The sequence below is a fragment of the Danio rerio genome, chromosome 18 (genome assembly GCF_052040795.2).
Source record: "Danio rerio strain M-AB ecotype USA chromosome 18, GRCz13ab, whole genome shotgun sequence".
In the NCBI taxonomy this organism is placed as follows: Eukaryota; Metazoa; Chordata; class Actinopteri; order Cypriniformes; family Danionidae; genus Danio; species Danio rerio.
In genome coordinates this window covers 14956338-14983635 of record NC_141038.1, presented here as the reverse complement: position 1 = coordinate 14983635, position 27298 = coordinate 14956338, and the positions used below count along the sequence as shown (strand labels likewise).

General features: G+C 35.8%; 1 protein-coding gene and 1 long non-coding RNA gene across 5 annotated transcripts in view; both read right to left on the bottom strand.

The window, feature by feature from the left end:
• Positions 1-27298, bottom strand: part of cdh13 (cadherin 13, H-cadherin (heart)) — a 618570-nt gene that overhangs the window by 555354 nt on the left and 35918 nt on the right. The window lies entirely within an intron of this gene.
• LOC147839681 (uncharacterized) lies at positions 17170-26284 on the bottom strand. Its single transcript, XR_015515473.1, has 3 exons — positions 22358-26284; positions 17497-21149; positions 17170-17260 (listed from the first exon to the last, which is right to left on the bottom strand). It is a non-coding gene; the product is annotated as an uncharacterized LOC147839681 (long non-coding RNA).

Sequence of the window (27298 nt, the reverse complement as noted above, 5' to 3'; positions counted from 1 at the left end):
CAGGTCTGTTCTGACTGGGCTGTGGGCAGAATGAGGAAAAATCTTATATGCAAATAATCCAGCTTAGCAAACAACCTTCAATAATAACTCCAAAGTTGGTCCCACTTTACATTTTCCATTCATTCATTTTCTTGTTGGCTTAGTCCTTTTCTTAAAAAGGGATGTTTTACGCAGCGGATGCCTTTCCAGCTGCAACCCATCACTGGGAAACACCCATACTCTCTCATTTATACTCACGCACTACAGATAATTTAGCTTACCCAATTCACCTATAAATGCATGTGTTTGGATTTGTGGGGAAACTGAAGGAAACCAACGCATACACGGGGTGAACATGCAAACTCCACACAGAAATGCCAACTGACCCAGGTAAGGCTCGAATCAGCGACCTTCTTGCTGTGAGGCGATCGTGCTACCCACTGCACCACCAGGACACCCCACTTTATATTAAGTGGCCTTAACTACTATGAACGTACAATTTAATTATTCATTTAGTACATTGCACTAATTACGTGCATACATGTTTTTACTACTGATATTTCCAAAATTATCTGCTTGTAATAACACTGTTAATAAATTTCTGTAATTATGTTTATAATTATAATGTTGACTAATTCCTTACCTTAACCCAACCATACCCCTAGAACTTTACCCGTATTCCACTTCCTGTGCAATACTATATGAACATAATAAGTACATTGTACTTATTTTCTGATTTAAGTACAGAGTAATTGAGGCCACCTAATATAATGTGGGACCAAAAATGTGTTGTTACATAAAGGAACATTTACATGAAACCATTCCATTCCACAATTTAAAATAAGGTAAAATGTTGAAGTATTTGTTCAGATGTTATTTTTGCTAAGATATAAAGTTTATGAAAAGGTTATTTAAAAAAAAACAATAATAGTAAAACAAAACTTTTAAACCTACTGTATTTTTAACAGCGGGAAATCTTCCACTACATAAAAATCTAAATATTCAAACTAAGGAAAGCAATGCTGGCAACTGTTAGGGAACCACAAATAGTTCTTATATAGTCTAACTGTTAAATTCAACCCAGAAAAGGAACCTCTTTATACATTTCTGGAGACCGCAAAATACATAGGAGCTGCAATCTTTTTTATTTATTTTATTTATTTATTTATTTATTTTATCAAATTAATGAGAGGCTGCTATGTACGCTTTTTGAGATCTCAAACTTCTCTCTCGAGTGCCATTCGCGCCTGCTGTTCACACATAAACTCACCAGAGGCTGCTGTTAACTTACAGACCAATCAACTGACCCACCCTTCTCCTTTCCTAAACCCAACCAATTTTATCGATTGATCCACACACCAACTTCCCAAAACCCAACCAACAATTTTCAAAAGCAATCCAGAAAAAGAAAAGCCCTCATCTGATTTTAACTATGTTTTCGGATTTTACCACATTCTCACCCTGTTATTTACTTGCTTATTTTTTTTATTTATTTATTTATTTTTTGGAATTCTGTTTTTGTCTTACCTGCTTTCTGTTACCGTTTTTAACCAAACTCAAACCCCGTCGTCATGGTCAACTCCTCTCTGCATCTTAAGTCCGCCGACATACATGGCGAGCTAATGGGACAAACTGGTTACAGCGCGAAAGCTGTTCATACGGAGGTAAGCGGTCAGCTGGTAAGCTCAAAAAGGAATGACATCATAGCGTCCCTTTGCATTTGTTTAAAAAGCCTTACGTACCTTTGGCTACATAATTTGCGGTCTTCAGAAACGCATATAGTACTATGCTTTCAGAAGGAGCCTATGTTGGTTAAATTGCCAGTTTTGGAACTGCTATGTTTAAAATTGTATAGGGTAGCATAAAAGCAATGTAGAAAAAAAATCACTAGTTGTTTGAGTCAATCAGATATCAAGAAGCTATATGCAAAACATCTAAAAGGGTGGTAATTTGCATAACAAAAATATTGATGCAAAACAATAACTTATCAAACATTTATGTGTATTCATCTTCAAAACTGAAGAATGAAACTGCCTTGTGTTTGATTGGGTAAAAAGGGTAGCATTTGTACTGAATGATGTGTTTTTTGGGAGGGTAAATTATTGGCTTGTCAGACTGACTGATAGATCAGCAGTTGGTCTAAAATGTAAGTTCACATTCTGAGAATGACTCTAAATGTTCACTAGAAGTCTATTTCAAAATAAGATTCATGCAGTTCCAGTAACTGCTAATAACATTCAAATAACTGCAAAGCTTTTTCTATTATGTCTGTATTTATAGAGGACAGACATTTGAAGCAAACTTTGGGTTTGTCACAACCAAGAGGGTGTTGGAAAATAGGAATCATTTTTTTTAATTATTTTTGTCTCCTTTCCTTTTAATCAAACAATTATTTGTATTGGTCATGTAAGGGTCATATATTAACTAAACTTCTACTGTTGTGTGTGAGTGCTGTGCATACTAATTAGCATTTTTGCAGAAGTAGATAGATGCGGGTCCAAAATTAAATTCAGCTCTGCAGAAACGTCCTGTCTGAAGAGAGGTGTTAAAACTGAACACAGAACACAGAAAGTTGTATGCTTTTTTTGTTGAGGAAGAGGAAGTATGTCTAAGGTGCGGCCAATGGAGGACTGAACAATGATTGACAAATGACGAATTTCATTAAACTCCACCTGTTAATATCAGCTGTCTATATAAGTTGAAGAAGTCGGGAAAAGAAGGTGGTTGCGCACCTCCTAAATGTGGCTTCTGCATTGCATTGAGGATAACAGAACTCTGTGAATCGAATTATTTATTTGTATCCAATAAATTGTTGCGATTTTTGACATTGAAGAAAAACCTCTCCTGACTTTTTTTTCTTGAACAAGCACGGAATTGATTGTATATTGCAACAAGGGTCAAACTAAGATTTCAGGATTCTTCCTTCCAAACCACAGCACAAAGATATATTCACTTGACTGACAATGACACAACAGCTAACCTCCTATTCTCTCTTGAATTTTGTCACACTCAGCAAAACTTTCTCTGACCTAAGGTTGTAGAGACGTAGAAACTTTTTATAAAAGAAGATTTTTTCCCCCTCTTGGTGAAAATGTTCCTTTGACCAAGGCTCATGTCCGAAACACTGAATCACTGTATTTCAGTCACTTGTCATATCTTCACATTCTTGTGCTAAAAAAGTTTTAATGGAGTTCAGAAAAGACAGAATGTCTATTAAAATCTCAGCGAGTCTGACACACTGTCCAATAATGGCTAGAGGTATTCAAGAGAGCTGAATATTTCTACATTTATATCTAAATTAGGTATGTTCCAATGTAGCAAAACAGTACATTTGAGTACAAAAAAATTGAAATCAATAAAAATCCATCTGATAATTACTGTATAGGAAAATCTTAAGTTTAAATAATACACATGAATCTTTTTAGCATTTTAACGAAACACTGGTTTGCGCTCAACCTATAATTCCTATTAATTATCATAAAGCATGAGTAGTGATGGACAGGCAGACCAAAAGAAAGTTTCCAAAAATCAATCATAATGATTCGGAAAACAAATATCTTTTGGCCAAACCTCATGGGAGTTTCAGGCCAAAGCATTCAAAAAGGAAGACATTTATATTTGGTATGGGAATATGGCCATCCTCTTTGAGCACTCCTTTGTCCCGGTTATATCAACATGTCTTAGATGCACATCAAGGGAACGTGACACTTTCTTTTATAAAAGACAGCACAGCCGGATGCTCAGACAAGCACAGAGCTACACATCACAGACCTCTGCAGCATCTCAGACATATCCAGAAGCCTTGGTTAACTGCTTAAGCTATAAAAAGGTATGTTTTAAAACAAAGCAGATTCAAAAGAGAAAAAATTATAGATCAGAGACTATGTCTAGACTAGACTGCAAAAAACACAATTCAAAATCACATACTGCAGGGGTTATCTACTGAGAAATCTACAGTAAATGCCCTTGATTTTAATCCATTTTATTTTTACATACAGTAGAAGAGGTCATATAAAACATTTCAGAATTCTAAACGTTGTCATTAGCCTGAAAACAGCTCATATTGAAGCCATTATGCAAAAAACGTGCCACTTTATGATAATATAGTTGCTAAAACTAGATCACAGCCTGTTTAGCTACGCCCCCTGGTTCATTATGATTCAGGATGTCAAATAGACATGCAGATATTTACATTGGTTCACATACAACCGTCCCGTGTTTTACATACCATAGACTGTAAAATATACATACATACATACATACATACAAACACACACACACACACATACATATGTAGATACATACACACACACACACACACACACACACACACACATATATATATATATATATATATATATATATATATATATATATATATATATATATATATATATATATATATATATGACAGGTTCATTCTAAGCATCTACTTTTGTGTATATTAGTAAAGAAACTCATAAAAGTATGGACGCACCTGAGAGTGAGTACATTTAGGTGTTGACAAGATATACAAATATATACAAAATATATATTTTACACACACACATATATTATATATATACACACACACACACACATATATTATATATGTACAACGTTCATTTGACATACAATAACGTCTTAAAAATGACAAAGATATTTGGTTGATTTTAGGTTGTGTTGGAAAGTGACCAAAATCCAATGTCGAGCTAACATCTTAAACCAATGCATATTGACGTCAAATACTGTAATTTATTCGTCAGGTATGGCAACCAAAATTCAACTTGTGATAGACGTCATAGTGGTAATGTCCACACAACGTCAAGCTGTAACATCATTAGACGTTGATAATTGGTTGATTTTAGATGTTGGACATTGACGTCGGCCTGATGTTGGGTTCTGACATCAACTTTATTTTAATTTCCAAACAAAATAGAATGTCCAATGTCAATCTGACATGTTGATGTCCTGTGCCTACTGGGAAAGGTGCAGCCAACATGTATAATTGAGATATATTTTGCAGTCCAAATTCAAAATATCATAGTGGGTTTCTCTCACCTGGACCACACATCCAACAACGTCATGCAAACATACATTGTCAGATTGACAACATCAAAAGCTATGCCTGATCAAACCTTAAAATCTAATCTGCTCAGCTGAAGTTTACATTAGTAGTATATTATTTGCTAATTAAAAACCGCCTCATGTGAACTCTGAATCTCCATCTTGTTTTGGAGGCTGCTATACTGTCCTCAAGAGGTCGCTTCATGGCTAAAAGAACTAAAATTAATTGAACTGTTGTTTCCACCAAAGCAATCTGGGGTGCTGAAATTTAATTGGGGAAATTGGCAGTGGGTAGAGTTATTCAATGAAAAACAAAGACAATGGCACAGACTGCAATTTTTTAAAGAAGAACAACTAACTTTGGCATAGTATTTTTAAAATAAAATGGTATGTTCACTTAAAAACGTTAAAACATACATACAGCACCTTTATTATGCTAAAATGAATGCAGATATAGCCATAGACTATCAAATACACTGCAGAAAAATATCTTAATGAACAGTTTTGTGATGCACAAATCTTTCTGGCACTTTTATTTATGGTTGGGAATTGCTTTTTGGGACATAGCTCTCAGCTCTGTCAATTTTTTTATGTTAATAATTAAACTTTACAATTTAACAAAGTGACTTTTATTGACATTTTTGTAGTTTGAAGTAACAATGTATATTAAATAACTAACAGAGAAATACATTTGAAAAAAAAAACAGAAAAATGTACTGGCAGTTTAAGTTTTTGTACTGTAATATGCAAAATATCACTTTAAACGATTAAAAACGTAAATAAAAGTCACTTTTTTCAAACTTTCCAAGGATAAAATTTGTTGGAAGACAAATCAAGGTCCCATAATGCCATTCTAAAGCATAAATAACTGTAGAAAAATAAAAACATGCATCACAAAATACAGAAAACCGCTAATTTACGGCTATTTCTTACATTGTAGGTCAAAAGTTTAGACTCATCAAGTCTTTCTTATCCTGTTATCTTCATTTCCAACCAGAGTTGCTACCAAAACATTGACTGACTACAAAAAGACAGCAACTTTACTTCCTTTACCAAAGGAAGAAAATGAATCAAGACTAAAAGATAATGAAATACTCCGCTTAATCCATTCATATTCAGCCCACAACTCTCCTCAGCCACAAACAAATGGATAGATCTGTGAATATATCTTTTTGGAGTAGATCAAGAGGAGGGGTTATGATGCGTGCCATCATCCCTCAACCCCTCTCAGATTCTTCCTCTCTCTTTCTCTCTCTCCCTTTTTTTCTGTCCAGTTGTGAAAAATGAGACTAGGAATTGTTGTGACGTCCTGAGGAATTGCTTTCTCAAGACAATGTTGCAGAATTGTTGCGCTATATCTCTTTATCAAAGGATCTGGGCTGTAAATAGCATTATGGCTGCTGTGGATTTGTTTAAAACGCATATGTTAAAAAGGTGCAATGGGAAAGGGGGGTCTTTTCAGTATCTTGGATTGTCAAAGAGGAGATGAAAAGGAAGCCACCTGCAATTTTAAGTGAAAAATGAAGAAGTGCAAAACGAAACCATATGAGAACGATTAAAATGTCAAGACAAGAGCGAAACGTTTTAAGATAACATATCTCCAGTTCGGGAGCAAATGCTCAAGGAATAACTCTCCTGATTCAATATTCTACTGCGGAGACGCTACGGAGTCAGATATGAAAAGTTCAAAATTACAAATCAAAGAGGAAATGCCGTCTGACTTACAAATCAACAAACGTGTCAGGGAAAACTCAAGTGAAATGTAATGTACAACCTTGCATGGATTAGGATATCCTTAAGATATTAATTTTCCCTCAGCTTAGTCTCTTTATTCATAATTGGTAGCCACAAAGGAATGAACCGCCAACTTATTCAGCATAGGTTTTACACAGCAAATGCACTCCCGGCTGCAACCCAATGCTGGGAAACACCCGTACACACTCATACCTTTCAGCCAATTTAGTTACAGTGCTTGTCTTTGGACTGTGGGGGAAACCAGAGTGAACATGAGGAGAACATGCAAACTCCACACAGAAATGCCAACTGACCCAGCCGGGACTCAAACCAGTGACCTTCTTACTGTGAGTTGACAGGGCTAACCACTGAGCCACCGTTTCACCCCTTGCTATAATCTGAAAATGGAAAAATCTATTGTATTGATAAATTGTATTGTTTTAAGTAATTTTTATTTTTTATGTCAAAATATGGCTTAAAATAATCCATCTTCAATTAAGATAGAACAGATAGATAGTACCTATGAAAAATTAAATAAAAGATAATAACTCTTTATTTTAAAGTTTTTTTTAAGTATTTACAGTGCTCAGCATAATTGAGTGTACCCTATTTTTAAAATGAACATTTGAATCCATTTCTCAGTGAACAGGCAATATATTTTAGTCCATTTAAACAAAACACATTTATAAAGCAAACACATTTATAAAAATAATATTTTAGTTACCATACTTAGAAACTGAGAGATAATACAATTAAATTCGAGCAGATTTTTACACCTACACAATTTGCTACACAATTTCAACTAAACGTTTCAATGTGTTTGCTTCTCTTGATTTTTTCTTTTTTTTAAATTTGTATTTAATATTTTTCTATAACATAAATTATGGTCAACTAGTTTTTGGACCGTTATCAGAAGTTATTTTGTGAGAAGCTCCAGATTTGGCTTCAGTACTGACTAATCTAATGTATATGTACAAATATAATATTGGCTTCCTATTAAAAATATCAATTTAAAAGATAGATTTGTGAGGGGTGTACTAAAAACAGAATGAAAATAAATACTAACAAACTGTAACAAAACAACTTAAAATTATGCTTAACTAACAAACTTATTCAGTTTTATAAAAATATACAAGGGCTTTTATTATATATTATATATTTAAACGTGTTGCTTACAGTATTGTGGTTTTATGGAAAGCAACAAATAAAAATTTAATGACAAAGAAATAATATTTTGTGAATCACGATCCTTACATAGAATATCTAAATATGTCAAAATGATGCACGTTCCGAGTGACTGACCTCATTTAAAAAACGAAGAGTTCAGATGCAAAAACCTCCAAGTGCCATCTGAAATTCCTCTAAAATGAGCCTTTTTCTGAGACTTCTTTATTTATGTTGACTTATTTCACATTTAAGGCAATGAAATTAACGTATTCATTGACATAAAATGGAAACTATACTCAACTTATACACAAGAGTTTCAGAAAAATGCTAATTTTAGGAGAAAAAGTCACATGGCACTTTTTTTTTTGCATCTGAACTCTTCAATTGTAATGCTGAATGAAAAGCTGCATGTATGACACTTTGTTTTGATGCTTGAAAACCATGTTTTTTGGGCTTTAACCCACATATACATATTATTATTACTTTAAGCTTTAAAGTTAAATTGAGCGACTGCAAGGGAAAAAAGCCCAAATGAAGCCTTTCATATATATATATATATATATTTTTTTTTTTTTTTTGAGCTTATCTTGACATCCTGTTATCTTGACGTCTTGTTATCTTGTCTTGAAAAGGGAGGGATGAAAATGTCTCCTGCTATTGAATGGGAGTAAGAGTGCCAGAAAAATATTCTTTATAGGAAACAATCCACTACTCCCCTCTCTAAAAACAGAAAAGAGCACAGAGTAATAGCGTGAAGGGCAAATTCAACAAGCACAACAACAACAACAAATCCACACAGATGCATAATGTCATGTAATAAAAGCAGAAAAATCAACATGACTGAAAGTAGTCAAGAAACTGTTTACAAATCAATAAATTGATTGAGTTTTGGTCTGCACTTATCACAAAGAAAGCCGCATCAAGTAGTTTTGCTCCCAATCTGCAGTATAATTCATTCAGAGAGCTGAAATTAGTTTCACTGACATAGACAGATGGCTATTTCTTTGTAATTAGCTCTTTATGCATAGACTACTTGCATAAAATGCATTCCTATCACACGTATACTGTATCTCTTTGTTTTGTTTCACCAGGGTCAAATGAAGAAGCATCTGCCAAACCGAAAACCTCAAGGTCTGCAATTGATGAACATTCACCAACAATCTGTTAACGCATCTATGCTCTCGTCCTTCCTATTAACTGAAAACAACACATGAATCAATTTAATAATGGTTTCCTATCCTTTCTGTTCACTGTACTAAGTAGCAAGCGGAGGTCATTGAGAAGCAGATAATGAAATCAATGTCCAGGTTAGAAAACACTAATCTCAAGAGAGCAAGTAAATGAAAATGTCTATCTGCATATTGCCCAATTATTTAGACTGATTAAATAAATCTGCCGTAACAAAACAAGGGCACACTGCGACACAATGCTATTAAACACACACACATGCGCACACTAACTATGTTTGCAGGACAATACACAGACCTTCAACAGTACCCCAACAACATTAGTATAAGCCAGCTGGACTGAATCCACAGGCTCATTTGCACACTGTCCTTATGATCTGGATGTATGGTCCTCCTGAGGATGTAATTACAAATAACGGACACTAGGTGAGGCAAAAGGCTCCTTCTCAGCAGGTATGGACTGCTGTCCAGTGGAGCAGTGCTCCCTCTTCCCGGCCAGGCGAGAAGCTTTTGTCCTTGGGAGTGAGAGCAGGTGATGCAGTGCCAGAATCGGAGCTGAGCCAGGGAAGAAACCTGGTGTGTGCCAACAATGCTGGAGCAGACTGATGCTCCCTCCGTTTGATGCTTTCCTACAGCCTGTGCTCTCTTTATTGTCTCCCTATTCTATCCCAAAGCATCCTGCGTTTTTTTTTTCTTCTAAACATTCTCTCAGTGCTTTTTTTTCATTTACTCACCCCTTTGACTTGTTTCAGACCATTTTGAGCGTTTTTGTCCGTACTGTTAAACAAAAAAGGTGCTTTGAATAATATTAGTAAATTTGTATCCATAGATGTCAAAAGTAGTAGACAGACAGACAGACAGACAGACAGACAGACAGACAGACAGACAGACAGACAGACAGACAGACAGACAGACAGATAGATAGATAGATAGATAGATAGATAGATAGATAGATAGATAGATAGATAGATAGATAGATAGATAGATAGATAGATAGATAGATAGATAGATAGATAGATAGATAGATAGATAGATAGATAGATAGATAGATAGATAGATAAAATTATTAGCCCTCCTGTTTTTTTTTATTATCTTATATATCTTTTTTAATTTCTGTTTAATTGAGAAAAGATTTTCACATTTCCAAACATAAAAGATTGAAATAATTTCTTTTATCTTTGCATGAAGACAATACATAATATTTTATTGGATATTTTACAAGATACTAGTACTCGGCTTAAACGGAAATCTAAAGGTTTAACTAGGCTAATTAGGCAAGTTAGGGAAAGGCAAATCATTGTAAACCACTTTTTTTCTGTAGAGAATCTAAACAAAATATTGTAGGCGATAATAATATTGACCTTACAAATATATAAACCGTTGTTATTCTAGCCAGAATAAAGCGAATAAGACTTTCTCCTAAAGAAAAAATGTTATCAGAAATACTGTGAGAAAAACCCTTAATTTGTTAAATATTTCTTGAGAAATACTGTATGAGAAAAGAATAAATATAGCACAGGAGGGTGAATATTTTTGCCCTAAACTATGTGTGTGTGTGTGTGTGCATATACACACTTGGGGAAGTCAATATAGTTACTTATTACAAACATACTTTAAAATGTCTGCTTTTTATTTAACAGACCAACAACAACTACAAAACCCCAACTGTTTTGGAACAAGTAAAGGGCAAGTAAGTAGGTAAGCTTTAAATATTCTAGCTCCTGTTTATCTAACCAACCTTCTGTCTTGCTACACTCCAACCCGCTCTTTAAGATCTCAAAACGCAGGGCTGGTAGTACCCAGAATAGCAAAGTCCACTAAAGGAGGTCGAGCCTTCCCATTTATGGCTCTTAAACTCTGGAATAGCCTTCCTGATGATGTCAGAGGCTCAGACACTCTCTCAGTTCAAAACTAGATTAAAGGCCTATTTTTTTTAGTAAAGCATACTCATAGTGCTTCACATAACAGTATGATGCTTGAGTGTGCTCCTTGCAGGTGAGTGGGCTTGACAAACCACATGTAGGACACATTCTTAAAATAATCATGTGTTTTACACATTTATTCATATAACTTTATTTTCATTTATGGCACTTCATTTTTGCCTTGATATTTAATATCTCTTGTTAAAAACACACCATGAACAGCAGCTATGCTAATTATTTTCTTTGTTCCCTATTTTCACCAGGGAATACCCTAGGTGTCTAGAAATTGTGACCTGTGAAGAGATGATGGCAACTAGAGGACTTCTAGAAGTATCCATAATCCTGGACCAGGCCGTATCCTGAGCAGATGCTGTGTTGATCATGGAGAAGTGGAAAGCATGAGACTTGGGTCAAGAACAAGTGACCTACTAACACCAGCAGCTTCTTAGTAAAGGACGTCCAGTGTTCTCCATCCTCCGGCACCTAGACTGCATCTCCACACAGAAACTTTGGCCAGATGAAAAATGGTCTTGCCCAACTGAGCCTGGTTTCTCTTTCAATGTTTTTTTTTTTTTAAACCTTCATTTTCGTCAATTGGTGAAGTTAATCGACCCTGTAGCCATTGGTTTGCTTGGTTTAGGGCTTTTGGAGCTGCACATCGATGGATTTGCTCTTCAGTGTTTGGACTTTCAGCAGTGAAATTTAAACCCCACTGAACTAAGCTAAACTGAACTCTGAAAACTGCCCTGATGCAGTTTTAAGTTACTACAACATCAGTGTTAAGCTGCTTTGACACAATCTACATTGTAAAAGTGCGATAGAAATTAAGTAGAATTGAATGGATGAATAAGTAATTGATTACAGAATTTTCATTTTTGATGCTTTTGTACAGCCCGTACTCTCTTTATTATGTCTCCCTATTTTATCCCAAACATCATGTGTTTTTCTTTAAACGTTTTCTCTCTGTGCTTTTCTTTAAGTCATGTATTTATAGGTTTCCCCACTTTAAAAAATGTTAAGAGGTTGTCAAGAGGTGAAAAGAAAGGTGTGATTACAAGAAATGGTTTGAGAGTGTTGAAAGGTAGTTCGCTCAAAAATAACCTTTATTTAATCATGTTCATGTTCTTCAAAACTTATATTTTTTATGGTTTTTCCTGTCGAACACAGAAGAAAATTTTCAGCAGAGCATTTTATAAACTAAAAAGTCACATTTAAACTGTGAATAAGACATTAAAAGGGATAGTTCATGCTAATATTGTCATTAACTCACCTTTAACTTGTTCAAAGCTTTTTTTTCAAACACAAAAGAATGTATTTTGAAGAAAAAAATAGAATTTATATTCATTGACATCAAAAGTAGGAAAAAATAAATACATAGAAGTCAGTGGTTAACAGATTCCAACATCCTTCAAAATATCCACTTTTATTGTTTAACAGAACAACAAAAAGTCAAACTGATTTGAAACAAGTAAAGGGTGAGTAAATGATGACAGAATATAATTTTTTTTGGTGAACTGTCTGTTTAGTTGATCTGACAGTGAATTTAGGCACTACTATGTGCAGGATAAATAACAAATATACATTTTTGTGAACTGCCAATAATTTACTTGTTAACTGCAACGACAATCTGTTGCGTTATGGGACCTCAGTCTTTGCTTTGACTGAGAAAATGATCAATGCTGATGTAAAAAATAGAAAAAAAAAAGAAAAGAAAAGATATGCACTTTAAAAAAGTGATTTTTATTGACATTTTGATTTTAAACCAAACATATGTCTTTGTGTCTTTACTGTAAAAAGTGACTTAATTTTTTAGAATTACGCACATTTAATTTTATTCAAACAGTTAATTAATTTAAATTTAAGGGTGATGGGTTTACAAATGGGTTTAGTCAACTAATTACAGAGTCGTTGTCATTTCTTTTATTTTGTAGTTTAGCCTGTATTCCTGTCTTTTCCCAGTGCTTCCATGTGTTTTCATTGGTTGCTTTAGTCATGTCTCTTTTCTCATTGGTTGTATCATAATGTAACGTAAAGTAATATAACATATCATAACGTAACGTTACATATCACCCTGCTGCCCAATACCGGTTACTTACTGAAGCTAAGGAGGGCTGAGCCTGGTCAGTACCTGGATGGGAGACCACATGGGAAAACTAGGTTGCTGTTGGATGTGGTGTTAGAAAGGCCAGCAGAGGGCACTCAACCTGTGGTCTTTGTGAGTCCTAATGCCCCAGTAAAAGTAAAAGTGAAGGGGACGCTATACTGTCTATTATAAATAGGGCTCAACCTATGCAGTGCATATGCCCTTTTTAGTCTTGAATAGAAAGTGCCCTTTCAAAGTGATCCCCCCCCCACGCTTTTTAGTTTGCGCGCGACAACCAACACCCTCCCCCCCGCTCTTCAAAAAAATTTATCCTGCACATGCCCCTTTGAAGGTCTCTGCACGGGCCAGATACTGTCAGTTTAAAAACCCATGGCATTTTTCGTAAAGAGAAGGGGTGTATCCCCATGGTCCTGGTCAAAGTACCTCCATCGGCCTTTACTGATCATGTCATGGCTCTGTCACTGACGTCGTTGTCCTGTGGCTGCCGTCCCATCATCCAACTGGATGCTGCACACTGGTGGTGGTGTGGAGAGACCCCCCTCCTGATTGTGAAGCGCTTTGGGTGTATGGCCATACACAATAAATAATATTACATAATATAACAAAATACACAACATAACACATAACCATCCAAGGTAACAATGTAACGCAAGATAATGTAACTAATGTGAATTATAATATATAACTTTCTAACTTTTTATAAATCACATGCTCCCTGTAAAAGAAAAAAAAAATTATCCAATATGCCTAGAGAAAGATGCAGCAAAATACATTTTTGTGTGACTCCTTCAAACGAAAGCATAGCATGCTGTTATTATGTTATAATAATATTAACAGCAGAAATAAATGGATATTTACTGGGGTTACAAATGCAGGTTCATCACAGTATTTCTTAGGGTCATGACAAGATCTGCTGTGACGTTTGAAATACTGTTTCTGCGGTAAAGTCACTCCTCATTTGAATTGAACAAATATTAGTTTATGACCACTTCTTAGTCATATCACACATTAAAGTGAATTTTCTTTATAATCATGGTGTACACAACAGTCTCTGGTCTTGCTGCAATATTTGGTCCCACTTTATATTAAGTGGCCTTAACTAATATGTACTTACACAGGAATTAATAGTATGTTACAATGTACTTATTGTGTAAATACATGTATTTACTGTGTACTAATGCTTGATTAAATACATTTAAGTAATTACATATGTAATTAACTTTTGTAATTACATTTGTAAATACACTGTTGACCATCCCTTACACCTTAACCCACCCTTTAAACCTACCCTTGCCACCAAACCAGTCCATAACCCAACCTCTATCCTACTCAAAAGTACCACAAGTGTTCTCAAATACATTATAAACACAGTAAGTACATTGTATTTATTTTCTGATGCATGTACATAGTAGTTAAGGACACTTCATGTAAAGTGGGACCCAATATTTTAGCAACTTTTTTAAATGAACAAAATGAATCACTTTATGGCCATTGGATATTAGGCATGGATATACATATTGCTATCATGTTTTTCAAAAGTATAACATCACTTTGTAAGCGTTTATTATTACCATTTGTTGAGTCTTCTTATACAGTTAGAAAGAGCGCTTAGACTGGGAAAGCCCTTCCCGTGACGTCACACTTAACAAGCGGATACAAGATTAAAGGGAAAAAAAAAACATGCAAAGCATCCAAAAAAAAGGAGGAAAAAGCTAGCATCTATAATTAATATGGTGCTGGGTCGAGGCATTTACTGCTTTTACTGTATAGTACAGTATATGGAGTTTGTCAAATCAAATAACAGTAGAGCCTTTATAAATGTTGTAGTTGCTTAGGCATTTGCAGTCCATTTGAGGCTGTCAACTTTTTCAGGTAACCTAATAAAACTATAAATGGCAATCCTTTGTAAGACTGAATTTCTAAAAAACCTGTCAAACTAAAATGCTCATGCAACATGTTGAATTATGCTTTCTAATGTGTCTTAAAATATAGCATGAAGTGTTCAATCTCATATGGCAAAACATCTAAAGCTTTTCAAACTAAATGCTTCAAAAGTTCTTTTCCGATAAATTCAGGGACATTTCCACTCAAGATGCCCAGCACAAACTCTTTACTGATGTAATTTACTGGCAACAATTCATCAGCTGGAGCAGGTGGCATCACGGACAGTGAGCTCTAGAACATGCGCCGATTTCCATTAACTATTGTTATAGCCAAGAACAAATTAGTCTGAGAACTATAAAGCATTCTTATTAGTCAGAATAAATTGCGCAATTAAATATCCACTCAGCTGACTTGCCCTCTGTGCCCATAGCAAACACATCATCTTTACTTTATTATACATATGAACTTGCGAATAAACCCCTCGCCACATGTACAAACATTAAACCACACGTGTTACATAAGCGAGCAATCATTAGCATAGAAAGTCTCTTTTTCTTCTCGACAGCAGTTTTTCAATACGCTCTCAGCAGGGATCCAGCGCACATCATTTCATCAGGGGACAAAAAGTAGCAGCAACAGGCCACAATTAAGTCAAAGTTCGTTTTCTCAAGCTGTATTGCTGAAAGTAAATGTTTGCTGGCATTAAAAAGACTTTCATTAAAATGTTCTTAACTTCCTGACTGCAACCATTAAAGGGACACTTTACTTTTTTGAAAATGTTCATTTTACAACTACCCTATAGTGATAAACGAGTGAGTTTTACCATTTTTGAAACCATTCAGCCGATCTGAGGGTCTGGAGGGAGCACTTTTAGCTTAGCAAAAATTATTGAATTGGATTAGACCATTAGCAAAATGCAAAACAATATTTTCAATAATTTTCAGATTAAAAGCTTAACTCTTCTGTAGTTACACCATATACTAAGGCTAATAAAAAGTTGATATTCTCTAGTCTAGGCCAGGGGTCACCAACCCTGTTCCTGGAGAGCTATCTTCCTCCAGAATTCATTACCAACCCTGATCAAACACACCTGAACCAATTAATAGTACCTAAAGCAGCACTTGATAATTACAAACAGGTGTGTTTGGTCTGGGTTGCAACTGAAATGTGCAGGAAGGTAGCTCTCCAGGAACAGGGTTGGTGACCCCTGCTCTAGGCTGATATGCCTACACTGTAAAAATTATATGATCGTAGTCCTGACAACATATGTTTTTAGGTCATTGTAACTTATTAAACTATGTTAACCATGTCCTAACTTAATTTCATAAGTTATGCAAGCTGTTTAAAGTCAGTTTAACATAATTTAAGTTAATAAATTAAAATTAACAAATTTAACGTAAGTTCAATGGGTACATAAGGTTAATTTGATTCAGCTTAAAAATTTAAGGCAAGAAGAATTTTTTTTACAGTGTAGGAGCTATACTCTTATTCATTCATTCATTCATTCATTCGTTCGTTCATTCGTTCATTCATTCGTTCATTTTCCTTCACCTTAGTCCCTTATTTATCAGTGGTCGCCACAGTGGAATGAACCACCAACTATTCCAGCATATATTTTACACAGCAGATCCTCTTCCAGCCCCATCCCAGTACTAGTAAACCCCCATACACTCTCACATTCACACACTTGTACACTAGGGCCAATTTAGTTCACCTAACTCTCCTATACTGCATGTCTTTGGACTGTGGGGGAAAAATAAAGCACCCGAACATTCAAACTCCACACAGAAATGGTCCAGCCGGGACTCAAACCAGTGACTTTCATGCCATGCTAACCACTAAGCCACTGTGCCGCCATCAATACTCTTGTTCTGGTGTAATAATCAAAGTAAATCAAACATTTCGTTATGCCTGCTGCAGCCAAAACAACCCCTTAAAGAGTGTTCCCTTAAAGAAAAACATCAGTGTGCGCACATCTAGGAACATCTTGAAGGCTTGATCATGCCAAACACAACAGAAAAAGTAAAAAAAAAATTGTCCTCATGAAGAACATGTAGATTGAAACGTTGTCAAATTAAATTTGTATTTTTAGAACAAACATGGCAGCGTGTCGATTTTTCTTTTCTTTCTTTTTCTTTCTTTTTGTTCCAGTAGAGGCCAGTTTTTTGTTAATGCAACAAATTCATGGGCCACACTTTACAATAAGGTTCAATAGTTAATGTTAATTTATGCATTTACTAACATGAACAAACAATGAACAATACATTTGCTACAGTATTTGTTCATGTTAGTTAACTTTAGTTAATAAAAATACAGTTGTTCATTGTTAGTTCATGTTAACTCATGGTCCATTAACTAATGTTAACAAGCATAGACTTGGATGTTAATAATCCATTAGTAAATGTTCAATTATGATTAATAAATGCTGTACATGTGTTGTTCATGATCAGTTCATGTTAGTAAATGCATTAACTAATGAACCTTATTGTAAAGTGTTACCAATTCAAGAATTCATGAATGAATTTAAGGCAACTGTGTTGTTACAATCTACCATGCAAATAAATAAGAATTTAAAGAGTACAATGTTACAATAAAAAGTAAACAATATTCCGGCAACATCAAGCTGAACTATTTAAGCCACAGTGACAGATCCTGATGCAGCTGTCAGACTACACCCTCTAAGACAGCATACAGGATGTCGTGCAAGTCTTAAACAGCCGTTTGACTCATCTATTGTGCATTCATGCAGTAAAAATAATCTGCGTCCCAAAGCAACTTTGTCTGAGCAGCTCCCTATTCTATACTTCCCTTCATGTTTTCAGATGTCCTTGCCAAATTTTTGCTATCGAGTTTGCTCACCTGCTAGAATCCAAACGTTGATTAATGCAAGTTCAATACATCCAGCTCTAGTCAAATTATAGAGGCCATTTGATGCCATTTTAAAAAGTCATTCATTTGTTTATTGTGAGTAATACAAAGTGTTGCTTTACCGCTCAAGAAACATTTTCACCTCTGGTTTCGCTTTGTCTGAAATGTGCTAATTGAGTTCTTTTTTTTTTTTTTTTGACAAAGCCTGTTGTTCTGAAGAGCGCTCAGATTGCTCAGCTGATCCATTGTATTGTGGTGGACCAAATTTCTGAAATGTTTGCAGAAAATGTTATACCCTTGACCATAATCACCATAATTCCAACCACATTATTTCAGTAATATATGATGGACATAAATTTTCTCACATGCTTGAGGTTGACGGACTCTAATGTTTTGTTTTTAGATTGCAATTAATGTATTTAACATATTCATAGTCAACTTGCATAAAAATAAAGACATAGTTTTGCCACCACATTAGCACAGTAGTTATTTTTAGCTAGATTTTATTTAACTTGTACTTATTTAATTACTGTATATTTGCAGGCACACTTCATCCAGTTTGTGGTCTCATTTTTTGTGAGACTGTTTGTGGTTGTTGGTTTGTTCCCCTTTTGGTAAAATGTGTTGTGTGCTGCTAAGGAACAGCACTACAAAGAAATCTTAACCACTGATTTATTCCAATACAATTTTAAACGTTTTACTTTTTTTCCTCCCCAAAACATGCAGCATCACCAAGAACAATGATAAAATTGCCTTCCATTGAAGCCCTGCTTTCTTTGTACACGTCTGTGTGGTAGCCATTATTTTATTGATACTGCATGTTTGATAAAGCAATTTCGGGACACATATTGATTTGTTTTTGAGTAGGTTTGGAGTATTGGTGTCTGTTAGTCCTGAGACAAACTACAATAGGTGGTTCTTAAAAATTCTAAAACCACAATAGATTACAGGACTATTTTTAAACATTCATGATCCTTCAAACAAGCACACTAGATAATCAGCCAGACCACACATCTGCCAGTTGTTGTAAACAATTATTTCACAGTTACAAATCCACAGACACAAGACTTCACTGAAAATTGTGTGATCATATCTGACCTCAGAAGAAAACAATATGGAGGACATTCAATGCATCAAAAGCTGGCTCTCCTGGCATTTAGTTTCATAAAAAAAAAGAAAAAGGAAAAGAAATAGGAGAGAAAGAATGAGTAAAATCTGTTGACATTGTTTCTTTTGTAACATATTTTTGGCCGTTGTGTTTCAGCTATAAGCAGTAAGGTTGTTTTGCAGATCAGTTTGTGTCATGGTTCTGTGTAAAGGTTTGTAGTTTGATTTGGTTTATGTTGATTTGGCTTAAAAAACCCTTTTGCAGTACTTATATACCAATTAGAAATACCACACATCAACATCAAATACATAGCCTAAAATCTACACTGTGAAAAATCCAACTTACAAATTGTTAACTCAGTTTAAAATTGTAAGCTAGGTGGACATATTTTTTTTAGCTCAGAGTTGAATTTACACATAAAAACAATTTAATTGCACGTTTAAATTTTGATTGATTAATTTGAGTGTATCCACTGTAAACAATAGAAAGTTGAGTTAACTTAAAAATGTAATAGCAATGTAATAGTTTATTAAGCTTCAGTGGTTGAAGTTGTGTCAAATTATTTAGTAAAGTATACTTAAACCAGCCTTTTCAGTCAACATACAGTAATTTGGCACAACTTCGACCACTGAAGCTTGATAACAAAATTCTTTGCAGCCGGTTGCTTTCAAATTTTAAAGTTAACTCAACTTGTTAGTTTTTATTTTTTTACAGTGTACCATTTACTGTATTTAAACATTTCCATGTATGTTAACCCCTTCAGACCTGAATTATGTTCCACATTTTAGAAAAATGGGATGTCATGTGATGTCCATTGTAATAGACGCAGGGTCTGAAGGGGCTAATCTTAGTCTTAAAGTTGTAATTTAGTGTTTTGTTGTTGATTAATAATAGTAAATTTGCCTTATGTTTTTTTTAATTCCTCAAAGAATCTATACTTTCACTTTAAACTCAAACTTGGTCAAAGATTATAGAATACACAAGACAAGTCACTCATATAGTTTTAAATGGGGTAAAGTGTAATAGTCAATATTTCAAATGAAGCCCCACCTACTAGTACAGGAGCCAATCAATGATCGCTACAGACTGACGTTTCTTCGAGGGAGAAGCTTCGACCAAACATGTGCTTTTAAGACAGTTTGGTGGTCAAAAAACAAACTTACAGGGTTTTTGGACGTAGTGAACTGTTAAATATGGGTGTTATGACATTATGTTACATGTAATCCATTTATTAAGATTGTTACATTTTTTGCAGAAATCTTTCAAGTTTAAACTGATTTAACCTGAAGCATGTGAAGTGGCAGCATAAACTGTAAAAAAGACTACGTAAACTGTGAAGAAATGAGCTTTGAAGTTAAGCTGTGATGGGACAGAATACAGTGTGGTGGGTCATAACCATAGTAACATACACCAATAAACTTCTTCAAGTGTCAAAAAATGAAGGCACAGGCATGAAAGAGAGAGAGCTGCAGGTGGCAGGTATTCATTTATGTTACATCCATACATCCAGTGAGTGAAGCCTGCCTCCTCTGAGTGGATGTTGCTTCTATTTATTTGAAAGAAGCCCGTTTGGGATTGAGAGGTTCCAACTCAATCGGGAGCAGATGACACCACACAATTTAGGATTTTTAGAGGGCAAAAGTCAAGCTTTGATTTAGACCATGCCCAATGATCACTGGCAGATGCAAATTGGGCCCACAATTAGATATTGTCAGTCTTAGGGTGTTTTCACACCTACACTTTTGTTTCGGAACCTGTCTTGTTTGCCCAGTTAGCGCGGTTCGTTTGGCATATGTGAACAGGGCAATTGCGCTCTGTTCCGCACCAAAGTAATTGCTCCGAGACCGCCTGAGTGAGGTGGTCTCAGCTCGATTGAAACAAACCCTAGAGCAGTTCGATTGCAGTGAGAAAACGATCAGATCTGAGCGCGGTTATATCACAGTGTTTTATGGATATGTAATAGGCATATGGCTTAGAGTTATTCCCATTTAAGAGAGACTATAAGCCAGGGATGTCCAAACTCAGTCCTGGAGGGCCGGTGTCCTCCATATTTTATTTCTATCCCCAATTAAACACACATAAACCAGCTAGTCAAACTCTTTCTAGGTATACTAGAAACCTCCAGGCAGGCGTGTTAAAGGGAGTTGCAGCTTAAAGGGCCATGAAACCCCCTCGTTTCAGCAGGGTGTTTTCACACCTCTACTTTGGAAAAAGTCAGAAAAGTGGGCGTGTCCAGCTCTGTTTAGGGGGGAGTGTCGGAGGAACTAAAGTGGGATGGTGTGGGAGTGTCTATTTGGGCACGCGTGAGTTTCAGTCAAAATACACACACATGAGAAAGTGATGGTGTTTAACCTACATGGACATCTGTAGTCGAATTATTTGCCAAATTATTAAATGGTGGACTTTAACTGCAGTTTGGCTCTTTCATTCAGGGAATTCATTCATGCCCCTTGCGACAAACGCGATATTTGATTCGAGGATCTGCTCTAAGCGTGTATTTTTCATGCAATGTTTGATACGAATGGCGAATGAGAGAAAAAAAAAACTCAGCATTTCCCGGAAACTTAGATGCACACGGCAGGTAGCGTCAGAAAGCCGCGTGTGTTATTCCGGTCACAAAATGCGGTGCTATGTTTGCACTCAGTGCAATAGTTAACTTAATTCGATACGAACAAACTGAATAAACAAAGAGCACTGGTCGCTCACTTACCAAATCTGTAGAGACAGGACAATCACCAGCAACTAGAGCCGCGTCTTTATGAAGAGGAGACTAACGTTACAAGCGAATCCGGATTTCAGCGTTTGCAGATGAGAACAGCTCTCAGGTAAACAATGTTCCTCCTTAGACACGTAAGTTATTGTTGTCGAGCGTCGCGTACACTGTTAATCCACACGTGATCCAGCTGAGCTCTCACAAAGAGAAAATGAAAACGAAACTTAATGGCAGCAAACTATAAAAGCAACACTTCACGCTTGTTTTGCCAACACAACGTGGCGTCTCTGTGGCGTAAACACGGTGACAGTAATAAATATTAATGAAGTTGCACAATAGAGCGCGCTGATTGGTTTGAACCAAGCCTTACTCATGCATAAATGCATCACACTGTAAGACGTAATAAGACTCACTCTGGCACAGACGTCCAGTCTGCACGCTGGAATACAACGCTATTATGTCATGACCGTGACGCAGCTTCAAAAATTCGTTTCAAACAGGAAGTACGAATTTGCTTGAAATAACGCAAAAACAACCAATTTACACTTTTTAGTGAAATATAGGTGTCCTAATAGTGTTTTTAGCAGTGTGGGACACATATACAACTTTCAACAGCTCAAAAAATGTGTTTTAGTGTTTCGTGACCCTTTAACTACACAGGACACCGGCCCTTCAGGTCTGAGTTTGGACAACCCTGCTATAAGCTCTGTATTTTTGCAGATCTTTTATTTTGCAAAGTATTATGCAATCCTGAATTAACATCTATGTTGATCCTGGATTGTCATTTTTGTTTGAAAATGTCATCCTTACCTTTCCTAACCATTACCTACCCCTAAACCCAACCATAACTGTAAAATATTCCCAAGAGAGGGGATTTATAGTTGAATAGCAATCATGTAGAAGTGCACAACCCTATCTATAAGCCTGAACTTAACATGAACTGTAAACATATCCCTTAAATCTGATTGCCTAATTGGAATGTTGTTTTAGGATCAACACACTGTAGATGTTAATACAGGAACATGTACTCCTTGGTAAAATCTCAATAACCATCTTATCCATCCACAAACAGATACATTACACACTAAAGAACAGCATTACGAAGTATCATCTGACTTCTTCAATAAATTCAATTAAATCAATAAAATCAAATGCATCACCAATGCCTCGTTTATTAATAATTGAAGCTTTAGGCATCGATGGTCATATTGCATTACATATTATTCAGGCACTTCATGTAAAATGTAAGTATAAATGGCTTGTTTTAAAAATACATGAAAAAAATCAATAGATATGAAGCTGATAAAACAGCAGATATGGTTTATATTAGGCCAGCACACAATTCCAGTTCATTGCTGCAAAAATAAAAAACAAAAAACACTCACATACCAAGGTTGAGTAGATTAAACTCATGTGAAATGGAGAATAGACCATCTCATAATCAATGAAATTGCAGCAAAAACATAAAACCCAATGGTTTATTGTCTAATAGTCATGCTTCCTCAAAACAATTGCATTGTTTAAAATCAGAGATGTTCAATATCCCCCAAAAAGCTGAAGGACACACCGGGACTCTGAAGAGCTAAGGTTGATTGGGTTTCAACAATGGAATATAGTTTATCTAGATTCTACTATCCAAATCCTGAAAAGGACATGATGACCTCCAACATATAAACCCACCCTCCATTATTTGTTTTAGCACTATTACTCCACTTCATTTTGATGCTTCGTACCCACGGGTAAACCGTGCGATGCAACATAATCAAGGTCCCAAATGACCGCTAACCTCATTCATAATTAATTTCTGTTGATCGTCTTTTCAAAATCACCTGTTTCAACACTATTCTGATTGAACCACTACTCTGGAGACTCATTTTCTGTATTTACTGATGTGCTTCCATCACTGAAAACTCAACCGAATGACCGCCAATGAATACAACAGTCAAAGCATTTGTTATGGAAATTGTGAAAGTGAATTTTTGCTAAATAAAGCACCACTTTAAGCATGGGTTGAGGATTTATTGATAGTAAAATGCAAATCATATTATATCATCATTAGTTACTGAAATATGCTCTTGCCTTTAATATAAAAAGTTTAACTGCAACTTGTACTCAAATGATCTCTTGGATGCCTTTTGGATTTTCTGTGTTGATTGATTCACCACTGCTCTAATTCAACTATTTAAGGATTTGGAATTGAAAAACGATTTGGTGACGGATGACTGCTGAGGTCTCGCACAACAGTCTCTACATCACTGAACCGCTGGGCAGATGATACCAGCCATTTTGTCCTATTAGTCAGTCAAACTGTGACTAATCCATTTCTGAGTCAGTACAGTCTTTCGCTGAATGAATTTATAGCATCATTCCACAGATCCGGCTCTGAGACTGCATGCAAATGCCGATTTAGAGAGAATAAGTGGCTCAATGAACAATTTCAACTCTGTGAAAGAGTCCTCCAGCTGAGAATTATCCAGCTCGGAATCTGCTTTAATCAGTTTATCCCTGTTAGAGCTAATGAGCATGAGAGACCAAAATAAATTCAGAACAAATTCAGGGAATTAACTCAACTTCTTACGCTTTTTTTTTAATTAAAGACAAGAGAACATGCTAATTATAGATGAATTATGCTCTGGACTTCTGGCGTGCACTCAGAAGGACTATTTGGACTAATTATTTCCAAAGATGATGTTTGTAAAATAGTATCTGCATGGATTTTTATGCAATTATTTTACAGAATGTGAGTGAGTTGTCATGTATTTTTGCTCATATATGCTCCAGGTCGTGCTAGGGTTGTACAGATTTAGATTCATCTTGCGTCAACACATCTGTCTGGAAGGCTGTACTCAATATCACCCCTTCACTATTCCTTATATACATTATATCACTTATATAAGTGCACTTAAATAAGCGAATAAAAACAAGCGAGTGAATTCAACCGTGAGTGTACTGGAAGGCATGTTGTTTTGTTTGTGCTTTGTGCCTGGTAAAAATTTGTTCCTGTGATTGTTATTTAACACTTAGCTGGCTAGGCGACATGGTGGCTTAATGGTTAGCACTGTCGCCTCACAGCAAGAATGTCACTGGTTTGAGTCCCGACTAGACCAGGTGGCATTTCTGTGTGGAGTTTACATGTTCTCCACGTCCACATGGGTATCCTCCAGGTGCTCTGGTTAGTTTTCAATGGGACCCAGCGTTGATAAGCATCGAGCAGTGGCCCTACTCGTGTTCGCCAGTGTAGAAGAGTTGAAATCTTGTCAACATGGTAATGAGCTGACACGGTTTGGCGACAACCAGTCACAATCCAGGGAGTCCAGAGAACACAGTCCTGTGAACTTCGATTCCGACCACAGTTGTTCCCAAGGGTTTGATTATTGCGGTCGCCGGATTCCAATTAGTTACAATGTTTACAGGGACATACATTTCATACGTTTTTGTACGAGAATGTAATCGAAAGTGAATTTTGACACTCACCGGCAGAGTAGTGAAGGCAGACAGCTTTGTCACCAGGGTAGCCAGAGCCAACTTAGACTCTCCCGCCACCTTTGGTGTGAATGCACAGTTATGGGTATTCTCAAGCCGCTAAATGTACAGTCCTGTGCAAAAGTCTTAGGCCACTAATATATTTAGTCAAAAAAAAAAGGTTTAAAGTCAGTTATTTCTATATTCTTCTTTAGCATGTCAGTTTAAAATATAAATTTCAATTTCCAAACATTTTTGTCATTCTACAGTGAGATTATTGAACTGACAGATTATTGAGTCTGACAACAGCCAGTGCTCCACATAAAGAACTGACCTGATCATCATCCAGTCTGTCTGGAATGACAAGAAGAAACAGGAAAAACTGAGGCAAAGCTACCTGAAAAACTATGTAATATGCAAGTGCACCAAGTGTGGTATTACAAAATCATATCTTCCAACACTCCCATTTTTCCCAGGAGTATCCCATATTTCAGAACCATCTTTCACCACCCTCTCGCTTTGTTATTTTTCCCGAAAAAATAAACCCAACTCCAAGTACAGTGTGTAACACCCCCGGGTTGCCAACTTTGGAATAGCATCCAATCGCCGTGGCCACCTGAAATCCTGGTCCCCGCGTACTAGTCCCCACCCGGTTCTCAACTATGTTGCTGGCAGGTACTGTATGTACCAAATGTTTATTTGATTTATGTTAATTGATTTATGTTAATATATGTTAATTGATGAATAAAATATATTTAAGCATTATTTTTGAAAGCATCCTCATTTTTAAGTGCCTAAAACTGAACAGTACTGTACAGCAGTTGCACACTTGGTATTGCAGTGCATTGTAGAATTGATTTGATGGGTTGCACTTTAAAACGTCCTCTATGGTTTTGGACACCATCACAAATAACTGCTCTCTCAATTCCCTGCCACTATTTTAGTATGGGACAATTTTTAGAGTTTCTAGTAAGATCTTGACTAGCTGGCTACCTTGAATTAAGGTAAAAATATAAAATAAAAATACTGGATTGTGGCCCTCAAGGAGCAGGATTTGATATCCCTGCTGTAGGCAATGACATACATACTATGGCTGAATAATTGACACTTAAAAAATAAAAAATAAAATAAAAAAGACAGTGCTTAACCTCAAGTTATAAGCCCACTCGTAAGACCACTCTTCACCTCAGGTGAAGGAAAATTTTGCCCTCGTAATTTAGAAGACAGATTTAGCATCATATTTTACCAGAGGTTATGGGTTAGCAGTGCTCTAGAACATTGCATTTCCGAATGTAAAGATGAGGGCTTTTCACGTTTTAAACAGTTAACCCTGGGTCACGGTATTGCTGGGTTATCTTGTTTTCCACAGCTCATAATTTCCCTGCGGTTAGCAATTATTTCTTGATATTAATAAACTGATAGTTCACATTACACATTCCCAGACCTGCGGTTAGGGTCCATATTTTTGATGTCGGTGCCATTGATTGGAGTAAGCAAGCTGTTTACATAATGACTCTAGATTTGCAGGTTCTTCCAACTGCTAGTGTGAAATGTGTACTATTTACCATGGGTTAAGAGCTGCATTTAATATAATAATAAACACACATTCACACCAAAAGTGATTACTATGTTTGCATTCATGCCAGCGACCAATAATGACTAGTTTATTCTACACTTACAACAGTCAATTATGGCTTTTACCACAAATAAAATGTAAAAATGCTAATTCACCATGGCTTTGCCACACTAAGCAAAATTTAACCATGGTACAAATTCAATTAGTGTATTAAAAAATACATTTTTACTATGGTCCTTTTTCATAAGAGTACATGCTTACGAAAATTATCTATGTTGCCTGTAATGCAGAAACCCTTAGATAGACGAGACCCTTGATAGATGGGATTTACTCAAGTCTCAGATTTAACTTATTGCTATAATATCAGTGTTTTACATTTTGAGCACTCAAATTATGAAACCAGCTATTGTAAGACACTTATTCTCACATTTAGGCATCATAATCATTGTAGCATACTGTATGAACTAGGCAAGTAATGAGATACTGATCTCAGAACCGGCATAAGCAGAGTCATTGCTCACTGAGCAAAGCAAAAATAGTATCTGGCT